Here is a 10,193-nt window from a genome sequence, read left to right as displayed (position 1 = left end):
TTCCGGTCGCCGGAATTGCGAGAGAGAAAGGAAGTGGCGGCTAGTGTTAATATGTATAGGTTTAGGTTATTTTTTCCCTTTTATATGCAAATACATATTTTCAAAACTGGCCCCTCAAGTTTCAATCGTTGTTTAATATGAGTTTAAAGGTTCTAAAAGCTTATAACAACTTAACGAAAATTATTTTGAACCCTCTTATGTTTTTCTTAACGACATTATAATATGACCAATATCGATTTATTGCTGATCGAGGTATATAATAATATTCTATGATAAATAAATAAAGAAACAAAAGATGTTGAGTCGGGTTTGTATAATAAAGGTTTGCAACACGAATACAAATCGATATCCGAATTTGACGAATGTCACAGCTCGGGATTGAAGATTTGAAAGGAACGAATCAAGATTAAGGGGTGAATGATATATTTAATCCCGACTCATTAATGATATAATAGAGAGTGACTAGGTCGATCTCAAGGAAAAGACAGTAGGAGATCAAATCAAATATATCATTATTTAAGTTTTATTTATTTAAATTATTAAATATGTCTTTGTTTTAAAGTTGGTTTATAATTCTAGTCGGTTAATAATTGTTGAGGCTATAAATATGGCTTCTTTACTTTAGTTTGTAAGTCGAATTATAAATATGGCTTGTTTATTGTTTTGATAAAAACCCCACATCAAGTTTTATAGCAAACCAACAACCCGTTGTCGTCATCGACATATTTCCGTTTCCGTGCACAGAACTCAATATAGAGTTCTAAATCCAATTTGGTTTTCCAACAGAAACCGACTATAGATAAGTTCAGATTTAAACTTTATATTCATGCTATTGGCATTTGAAGAAACATGGAATGGATCCGGGTCGGATCCATGTCGATGTTCCCCGGTTTTCGAGATGAACGAACCACGCCTTTGTCTTCTTCTCCGGTTGCTCGAGATCTGCCATAGAAAATGGGGGGGGGGGGGGTGGAGGTGACTGCTAAGGGTTTCCTTTTGTTTACAGACACAAAAATATGTTGGGAGTCAAGTGTCCAAGAGAAGGTCCTTCAAATGAATAATGAAGGCTTCTTATATAGGAACTCCATTGCTACTATCACGAAACCCTAACCTTTATTGGGCCAGACCCGGTTAGGGGTTACCTCCACAAACCCCCACCCAATGGGCCAAGTTAGTAGACAATAATAATAATGTAATAAACATAATGCAAAATGTAATAAATAAAAGGTCGTACCGGGTTTGACATACACTACACCTACAATTCCCCCCAGTCCAGTGGTTCTCCTGAGCGTTCAAGCGGTTGGGTGAAGTTCTGGACTTATGAGAAATGCTCGATAGTGAGGAGCAGTGCTTTTTTTACCCAATGCTTTCTATTATGACCTTTTGCATGTGCGTCTACTGTGCTTCGGGTTGTAAAGAGGTTTTAAATCATGATGGCGAGTTTGGCACACGCATGTCATTAATTCGTCGTGTGGCCATTTGGGTTTATAAGGATTCCCAACCACTGAGATCGGCGCGTGACCATATGGGTTTATGAGGGCGGGCGGCAGTTGGCTTTTTTTAAGGATCCCCAACCTTTATGTTCGGCGAGCGGCCATTGGGTTTTTTATAAGGATCCCCAACCATAATTTGGCGCGTAGCCATGTGGGTGTATTATAAGGTTCCTATCCTCGAGCGAATTATGAGGTGTGCCCTACCTTATAATTGGACGTCTTCCATCCTAAGATGAAACGTATGTCATAAATTTGGCGCGTAGCCATGTGGGTGTATTATAAGGTTCCCATCCTCGGGCGGATTATGAGGTGTGTCCAACCTAATATTTGGACGTCTTCCATCCATCCAAAGATGACACGTATGTCATAAATTTGGCATGTGGCCATATGGGTGTATTATAAGGCTCCCATCCTCGGGCGAATTATGAGGTTTGCCCAACCTTATAATTGGACGTCTTCCGTCCAAAGATGAAACGTTTATCATAAATTTGGGCCGTAGACATGTGGGTGTATTATAACGTTCCCATCCCCGGGCGAATTATGAGGTGTGCCCAACCTTATAATTGGACGTCTTCCATGTCATAAATTTGATGCGTAGCCATGTGGGTGTATTATAAGGTTCCCATTCTCGGGCGGATTATGAGGTGTGCTAACCTAATATCTGGACGTCTTTCATCCAAAGATGACACGTATGTCATAAATTTGGCATGTGGCCATTTGGGTGTATTATAAGGTTCCCATCCTCGGGCGAATTATGAGGTGTGCCCAACCTAATACTCGGATGTCTTCCATCGCGCTAATGTAGTGGTGATATACCATGATAGTCCCCCAGTTCATTGCTGCTAAATAATGTTAGTAGCATTGAACTTGTAATAATAAACTTTTTAATAATGTTTCAATCACAAACGCGTACGAGTATAAACAACTTTTTATATCATGCACTAATGATACTTGTTGTTTCGAGATGTCATATGAGATTAAATAATCGTTCATAGTCATATTTATTAATAATCGTCCCAAAGATTTGGTAATACACACGTTTATTAGTAAAATCTATGACAACGTCCATTTCATTTAATAAACAAGTATGAAATATTAGTTTATTAATAAAAATGGAAATTGTGTCAAGACATGACTTGAACACCCCCACGTTTTATAACGGTTTATTTGCATACCCGAATATATATAGATAAATATATATGTGGAAAAGGTTATTAGTTTATTGATGCATAAGTTATCCATCAAAAAACTTTCATCATTTCTAACACATGGGTGCCATTGTGCTAGAGCACGGCTCGCGTGGAGTTCACCCGTTAGTTATTTTGATGCAAAATGTTAAAAATTGACCTTCTTTGCATTTTTTGATCAAAATAGTTACTATACAGAACTTGAGGGGGCTTTTGTAATTTGGAAATTATTTTTATGTATGTGCTCATAATGGCATGCTTACATACATGCATATATAAATATGTATATGAAAACACAGAAAGTTGTGCTTACCTGGATTCTTACTTCTGTGTGTGAGGAATTGTATGTAGGACAAGTCTATTCCCAACAAGCCTGTGAGGTTTGGGAAGAACTGAGGGAAACATATGAAAAAATTGATGGTTCTGTTGTTTTTAATTTGTATCAAAAAATAAATGGTTTAAGTCAAAACGGATCGTCAGTATCAGATTATTACCACAAGCCTACTACTATGTGGAAACAATTTGATTCTATGGTTCAATTACCCTCATGTTCTTGTCAAGCATCTAAAGGTTTTAATGGTTTTAGCCAACTGATAAAACGGATGCAATTTTTAATGGGGTTGGATGATGTCTACCAACCTGTTATAACAAATCTTCTTACTAGGGAACCTTTACCTACTGCCAAGGTTGCTTTTTCTATAATATCTCGAGAGGAGTCACATAGGAATCCCAATGGCTTATCTAAGGGACAAACTCAAAATGTTGGGTTTGTCTCTAAGAACTCTCAAACTCTTGACGATAAAAAATGGTTTAGTTAAGGTCCAAATCCTAATTTTAAATGTGATCATTTTAATAAAACTGTGCATACAATAGAAAGATGTTTTGAGTTATTTGGTTATCCTCAGTCTAATAGGTTTAAACCAGTTAATAGACCAACTGTTAATAATTCTAATCCTGCTAAAAGTACTTCATCTAATTCGGTGCCTAGCAGTCAACACCTGAACAAGTAACAAAACTATTAGGGCTGTTAAATTAGAAAAAAGATGCAGGACAGCAAAGCTCCAATGTTGGAGGTAATTACTACTGTAATTTTTCAAATCAGTCTTTTAGTAAGAATGTTTTCTATTTTAATAGTAGTAATTCGTCCAAGTCTAGGTGTGGATGGGTTGTAGATTTAGGAGCAAACCAACACATGGTGATGGATGATAAGGATATCTTTGATGCTATAGATGTTTCAGAGTTTAAAATTTTTGTTAAACATCCTAATGGGACTAAATGCTAGTGTAACTTAAATTGGAAATTTAAACTTAACTAATAAAGTTGTCCTAACTGATGTGTTTGTAGTTTCTGAATACATTGTAAATTTGTTGTTTGTATACAAGCTTGCTAGAGATAACAAACTTTCTGTTCTTTTTAATGAGACAAATTGTTAAATTCAGGATTCACTCACAAAGAGAACCCTGATGACTGGTAGTCAAATAGATGGCCTTTATTTCTTTGAGAATCTTTTAAAGTTTGTTTTAGTAGTTTTGATCAAATCAATTTATGGCACACTATTTTTGGACACCCTTCTTACCAAGTACTTAATGTACTTAAAAGTGATCTTAAAATTGGTACTATAAATGAATCATTTCCTTGTGATGTGTGTCATTTAGCTAAACAAAAACGTGATCGCTTCCACTCTTAGTGATCATCGGTCAACTTGTGTAGGAGAATTAATACATTTAGATGTTTGGGGTCCATATAAAGTAATAAGTAAAGAAGGCTGTAGATATTTCTTAACTATAGTAGATGATTTCTCTAGAGCAGTCTAGGTGTATTTGATGAGTAATAAAGGTGAGGTGTTTTATAACATCCAAACTTTTTATAATATGATTAAAACTCAATTTGGTGTAAACAAAATAACCTTTAGAAATGATAATGGTACTGAATTTTTGAACAACCAAATGGAAAGTTTTGTAAGAACTCATGGTATTACTCATCAAACCTCATGCACCCCTACTCCTCAACAAAATGAGATTGTTAAGAGGAAGCATCAACTTTTACTTAATGTGGGTAGGTCTCTCTTGTTTGAAAGTGGTGTTCCTTTAAGATTTTGGTCTGAATGCATACTGGCTGCAACTTATCTAATAAACAGGACCCCCTCATCGGTTTTAGAAGGTAGGTCTCCTTATGAGAAGTTGTTTGGTTTTAAACCCTCTCTTAGTCACTTGCGAATTTTTGGTTGTTTGTGTTTTAGTATAGTTTTAAATAACACTGATAAGTTTGGAATAAGATCAAACAAGTGTGCTTTTCTTGGGTATTCTAACAACAAAAAAAGGTTATAAATTGTGGGTTTTAAGTAAAAAACAGGTGTTATTTTCAAGAGATGTCAAGTTTTATGAGAATGTTTTTCCATTTAAAGATAGTGTTTTTAAAGAAAGTGAGACATCTTGATAGTTCAGTAAGTCATAAAAAATACTTAATCATTGGTTTTATGATGAACCTGAATTATTTGCAAGTGATAAAATACCCGATGATGAGGAGGGGGGTGGTCTTGATATCTTAACCCATGGTCAGTTTCCTGAGAATAGTTCCAATTCCAATGGTAGGGCTGAAACTGATCAGCAATCATCTGGAATAGAGAATAGTTCGGGTGAGGCAGTTCATGAGGCTGAGATGAATGATGAGAAGATCTCTCCTGAGGGTACAAATGTTTTGGATGAAAACGGTAAACACAAGAAATCTGTTGTGAGGAGATCAACAAGGGGGTCTAGCTTACCAATTAAGTTGCAAGATTATGTGATAGGGGGTAAGGTCAAGTATGGGCTAGAAAAGGTGCTTAATTACTCTAAGTTGTCTAGTGATAATTGGTGTCTTGTTTCTGTATTAAATAAAAACTATGAACCAAGGAGCTATAAAGAAGCTTCCATCAATAATGATTGGGTTGAAGCTATGAATGATGAAATGTGTGCATTAAATAGGAATAACACCCGGGAAGTAGTAGATCTCCCTAAAGGTAGAAAACCGATAGGGTGTAAGTGGATATTCAAAATAAAATACAAATATACGGGTGAAATTGAGAGATATAAAGCTAGGTTGGTTGCAAAAGGTTTCAGTCAAAGAGAAGGTATTGACTTTGATGAAACATTTTTACCTGTAGTTAAAATGGTTACCATTAGAACTGTTCTTAGTTTGGCTGTTGAAAGAGATTGGCATTTGTATCAGTTAGATGTAAATAATGGATGTGTATATGACGTTGCCTGAGGGCTATTTTTCAAAAAAAGGATAATAGAGTGTGAAGCTGAATAAGTCACTCTACGGCTTGAAACAAGCCCCTAGAATGTGGAACCAAAAACTTGTAACTACCTTAATTAATCAAGGATTTGAACAAAGTAAATGTGATTTCTCGTTTATTAAGTCTGTGAAAAATGTGATTGTTGTTTTACTTGTCTATGTTGATGATATTGTTGTTACCAGTAATGATGCAAATGAGATTGAAAAAGTTAAAGAATTGTTAAAATCATCTTTTTTGATAAAAGATTTAGGTTTACTAAAATTTTTTCGGGAATTGAGGTGTTAAGGACTTCAAGTGGTATTTTCTTAACACAAAGAAAATATTGTGTTGAGTTGCTAGCAGAGTTTGGTCTAACTGCAAGTAAACCAATAAATACTCCTATAGATCAAAATTACATGGTTATAAATGTCTGTAAAAAGGATGAAACATTGTTAAGTGACATTTCTGTGTATCAAAAACTGATAGGCAAGTTAATTTACTTATCTCACACTCGACCAGACATTGATTTTTTTTTTTCAAAAACATTTATATGTATTTTTACCAAAAATATATATATAATCAATGTTACACAATTACATAATCACTAGTTTGGTCTAGTGGTAAAGAGGCATGGCATTTAACCAAAAGGTTGTGTGTTCTAGTCTTATTTGAGACAATTTAAGTTTATTTTTATACAAAATTTTTTTACACAACTCAAATTATAATTAAGTAAGTCCATTTAAAATTAAATTGTTTAAACCCAACAAAATTTTTATTTTACTTAAGGCCTAAAAAGTTTTCGCCTTTGGTCCAAAAAAAATTTTAGTCTTTTCGGAGCCGGCCTGCGCTGATCTCATGGCTCTCACAAAAACAACAAACCGTTGCCTTGTCGTCATGTGAATCTGAGTATATGGCAAAAACAACCGCGTCTTTTCAAGTTATATGGTTAAGGGGATTGTTAAGCGAGTTGACCGGACATGAGGAAAAGGTGGTGACGTTACATGTGGATTATAGATCTGCCATAGATTTGATGACGAATCCCGTGTTTCATGAGAAAAGTAAACATATCAATATTAGATTTCATTTCATTTCATTCGTAAAATGTACTGAACGTGGTGAAGTTCAAGTTGAGCACATTAGTGGAGAGAAACAAAAGGCGGATATTCTTACAAAAGCGCTACAGAAGATATAGTTTGAAGAGGTGAGGAAATTGCTCGGGATTGAAGATTTGAAAGGAACGAATCAAGATTAAGGGGTGAATGATATATTTAATCCCGACTCATTAAAGATATAATCGAGAGTGGCTAGGTCGATCTCAAGGGAAAGATAAGTAGGAGATTAAATTAAATATATCATTATTTAAGTTTTATTTATTTAAATTATTAAATTTGTCTTTGTTTTAAAGTTTGTTTAAATTTCTAGTCGGTTAATAATTGTTGAGGCTATAAATATGGCTTCTTTACTTTAGTTTGTAAGTCGAATTATAAATATGGCTTGTTTATTGTTTTGATAAAAACCCCACATCAAGTTTTATAGCCAACCAACAACCCGTTGTCGTCTTCGACATATTTCCGTTTCCGTGCACAGAACTCAGTATAGAGTTCTAAATCCAATTTGGTTTTCCAACAGAAACCGACTATAGATAAGTTCAGATTTAAACTTTATATTCATGCTATTGGCATTTGAAGAAACATGGAATGGATCCGGGTCGGATCCATGTCGATGTTCCCCGGTTTTCGAGATGAACGAACTACGCCTTTGTCTTCTTCTCCGGTTGCTCGAGATCTGCCATGGAAAAGGGGGGGTGGAGGTGACTGCTAAGGGTTTCCTTTTGTTTACAGACACAAAAATATGTTGGGAGTCAAGTGTCCAAGAGAAGGTCCTTCAAATGAATAATGAAGGCTTCTTATATAGGAACTCCATTGCTACTATCACGAAACCCTAACCTTTATTGGGCCAGACCCGGTTAGGGGTTACCTCCACAAACCCCCAGCCCAATGGGCCAAGTTAGTAGACAATAATAATAATGTAATAAACATGATGCAAAATGTAATAAATAAAAGGTCGTACCGGGTTTGACATACACTACACCTACAATTCCCCCAGTCCAGTGGTTCTCCTGAGCGTTCAAGCGGTTGGGTGGAGTTCTAGATTTATGAGAAATGCTCGGTAGTGAGGAGCAGTGCTTTTTTTACCCAATGCTTTCTATTATGACCTTTTGCATGTGTGTCTACTGTGCTTCGGGTTGTAAAGAGGTTTTAAATCATGATGGCGAGTTTGGCACACGCATGTCATTAATTCGTCGTGTGGCCATTTGGGTTTATAAGGATTCCCAACCATTGAGATCGGCGCGTGGCCATATGGGTTTATAAGGGCGAGCGGCCGTTGGGTTTTTTTAAGGATTCCCAACCTTTATGTTCAGCGAGCGGCCGTTGGGTTTTTTATAAGGATCCCCAACCTTAATTTGGCGCGTAGCCATGTGGGTGTATTATAAGGTTCCTATTCTCGAGCGAATTATGAGGTGTGCCCTACCTTATAATTGGACGTCTTCCATCCAAAGATGACACGTATGTCATAAATTTGGCGCGTAGCCATGTGGGTGTATTATAAGGTTCCCATTCTCGGACGGATTATGAGATGTGTCCAACCTAATATTTGGACGTCTTCCATCCATCCAAATATGACATGTATGTCATAAATTTGGCATGTGGCCATATGGGTGTATTATAAGGTTCCCATCCTCGGGCGAATTATGAGGTCTGCCTAACCTTATAATTGGACGTCTTCCATCCAAAGATGACACGTTTATCATAAATTTGGGCCATAGACATGTGGGTGTATTATAACGTTCTCATCCCCGGGCGAATTATGAGGTGTGCCCAACCTTATAATTGGATGTCTTCCATGTCATAAATTTGATGCGTAGCCATATGGGTGTATTATAAGGTTCCCATCCTCAGGCGGATTATGAGGTGTGCTAACCTAATATCTGGACGTCTTCCATCCAAAGATGACACTTATGTCATAAATTTGGCATGTGGCCATTTGGGTGTATTATAAGGTTCCCATCCTCGGGCGAATTATGAGGTGTGCCCAACCTAATACTCGGATGTCTTCCATCGCGCTAATGTAGTGGTGATATACCATGATAGTCCCCCAGTTTATTGCTGCTAAATAATGTTAGTAGCATTGAACTTGTAATAATAAACTTGTTAATAATGTTTCAATCACAAACACGTACGAGTATAAACAACTTTTTATATCATGCACAAATGATACTTGTTGTTTCAAGATGTCATATGAGATTAAATAATCGTTCATAGTCATATTTACTAATAATCGTTCCAAAGATTTGGTAATACACACGTTTATTAGTAAAGTCTATGACAACGTCCATTTCATTTAATAAACAAGTATGAAATATTAGTTTATTAATAAAAATGGAAATTGTGTCAAGACATGACTTGAACACCCCCTGCGTTTTATAACGGTTTATTTGCATACCCGAATATATATAGATATATATATATATATATATATATGTGGAAAAGGTTATTACTTTTTTGATGCATAAGTTATCCATCAAAAAACTTTATCATTTCTAACACATGGGTGCCATTGTGCTAGAGCACGGCTCGTGTGGAGTTCACCCGTTAGTTATTTTGATGCAAAATGTTAAAAATTGACCTTCTTTGCATTTTTTGATTAAAATAGTTACTATACAGAACTTGAGGGGGCTTTTTGTAATTTGGAAATTATTTTGTCTGTATGTGCTCATAATGGCATGCTTACATACATGCATATATAAATATGTATATGCTTACATACTTGTTTATGAAATGAAATGGACCATTTCATAAACTTTATTAATAAACGTGAGTATTACCAAAACTTTGTGACAATTATTAGTAAATTATGACTATGAGCGATTATTTAATCTTATATAGCATCTTAAAACAACAACTATCATTTTTATACATGATATAAAATGTTGTTTACACTCGTCCGCGCATGGGATTAAAACATTATTATCAACTCTATTACTTCAATGCTACTAACATTATTTAGTAGCAATGAAATGAGGGACTATCATGGTATATCACCACTATATTAATGCGATGGAAGACATCCAAATATTATGTTGGGCACACCTCATAATTTGTCCGAGGATAGGAACCTTATAATACACCCATATGGCAACATGCCAAATTTGTGACATACGTGTCATCTTTGGATGGAAGACGTCCAAATATTAGG

The sequence above is a fragment of the Bidens hawaiensis genome, unplaced genomic scaffold (genome assembly GCF_021521415.1).
Source record: "Bidens hawaiensis isolate Kalapana, Puna unplaced genomic scaffold, B.hawaiensis_p1.1 tig00000237_1, whole genome shotgun sequence".
NCBI lineage: Eukaryota > Viridiplantae > Streptophyta > Magnoliopsida > Asterales > Asteraceae > Bidens > Bidens hawaiensis.
This window is presented reverse-complemented; position numbering follows the sequence as displayed.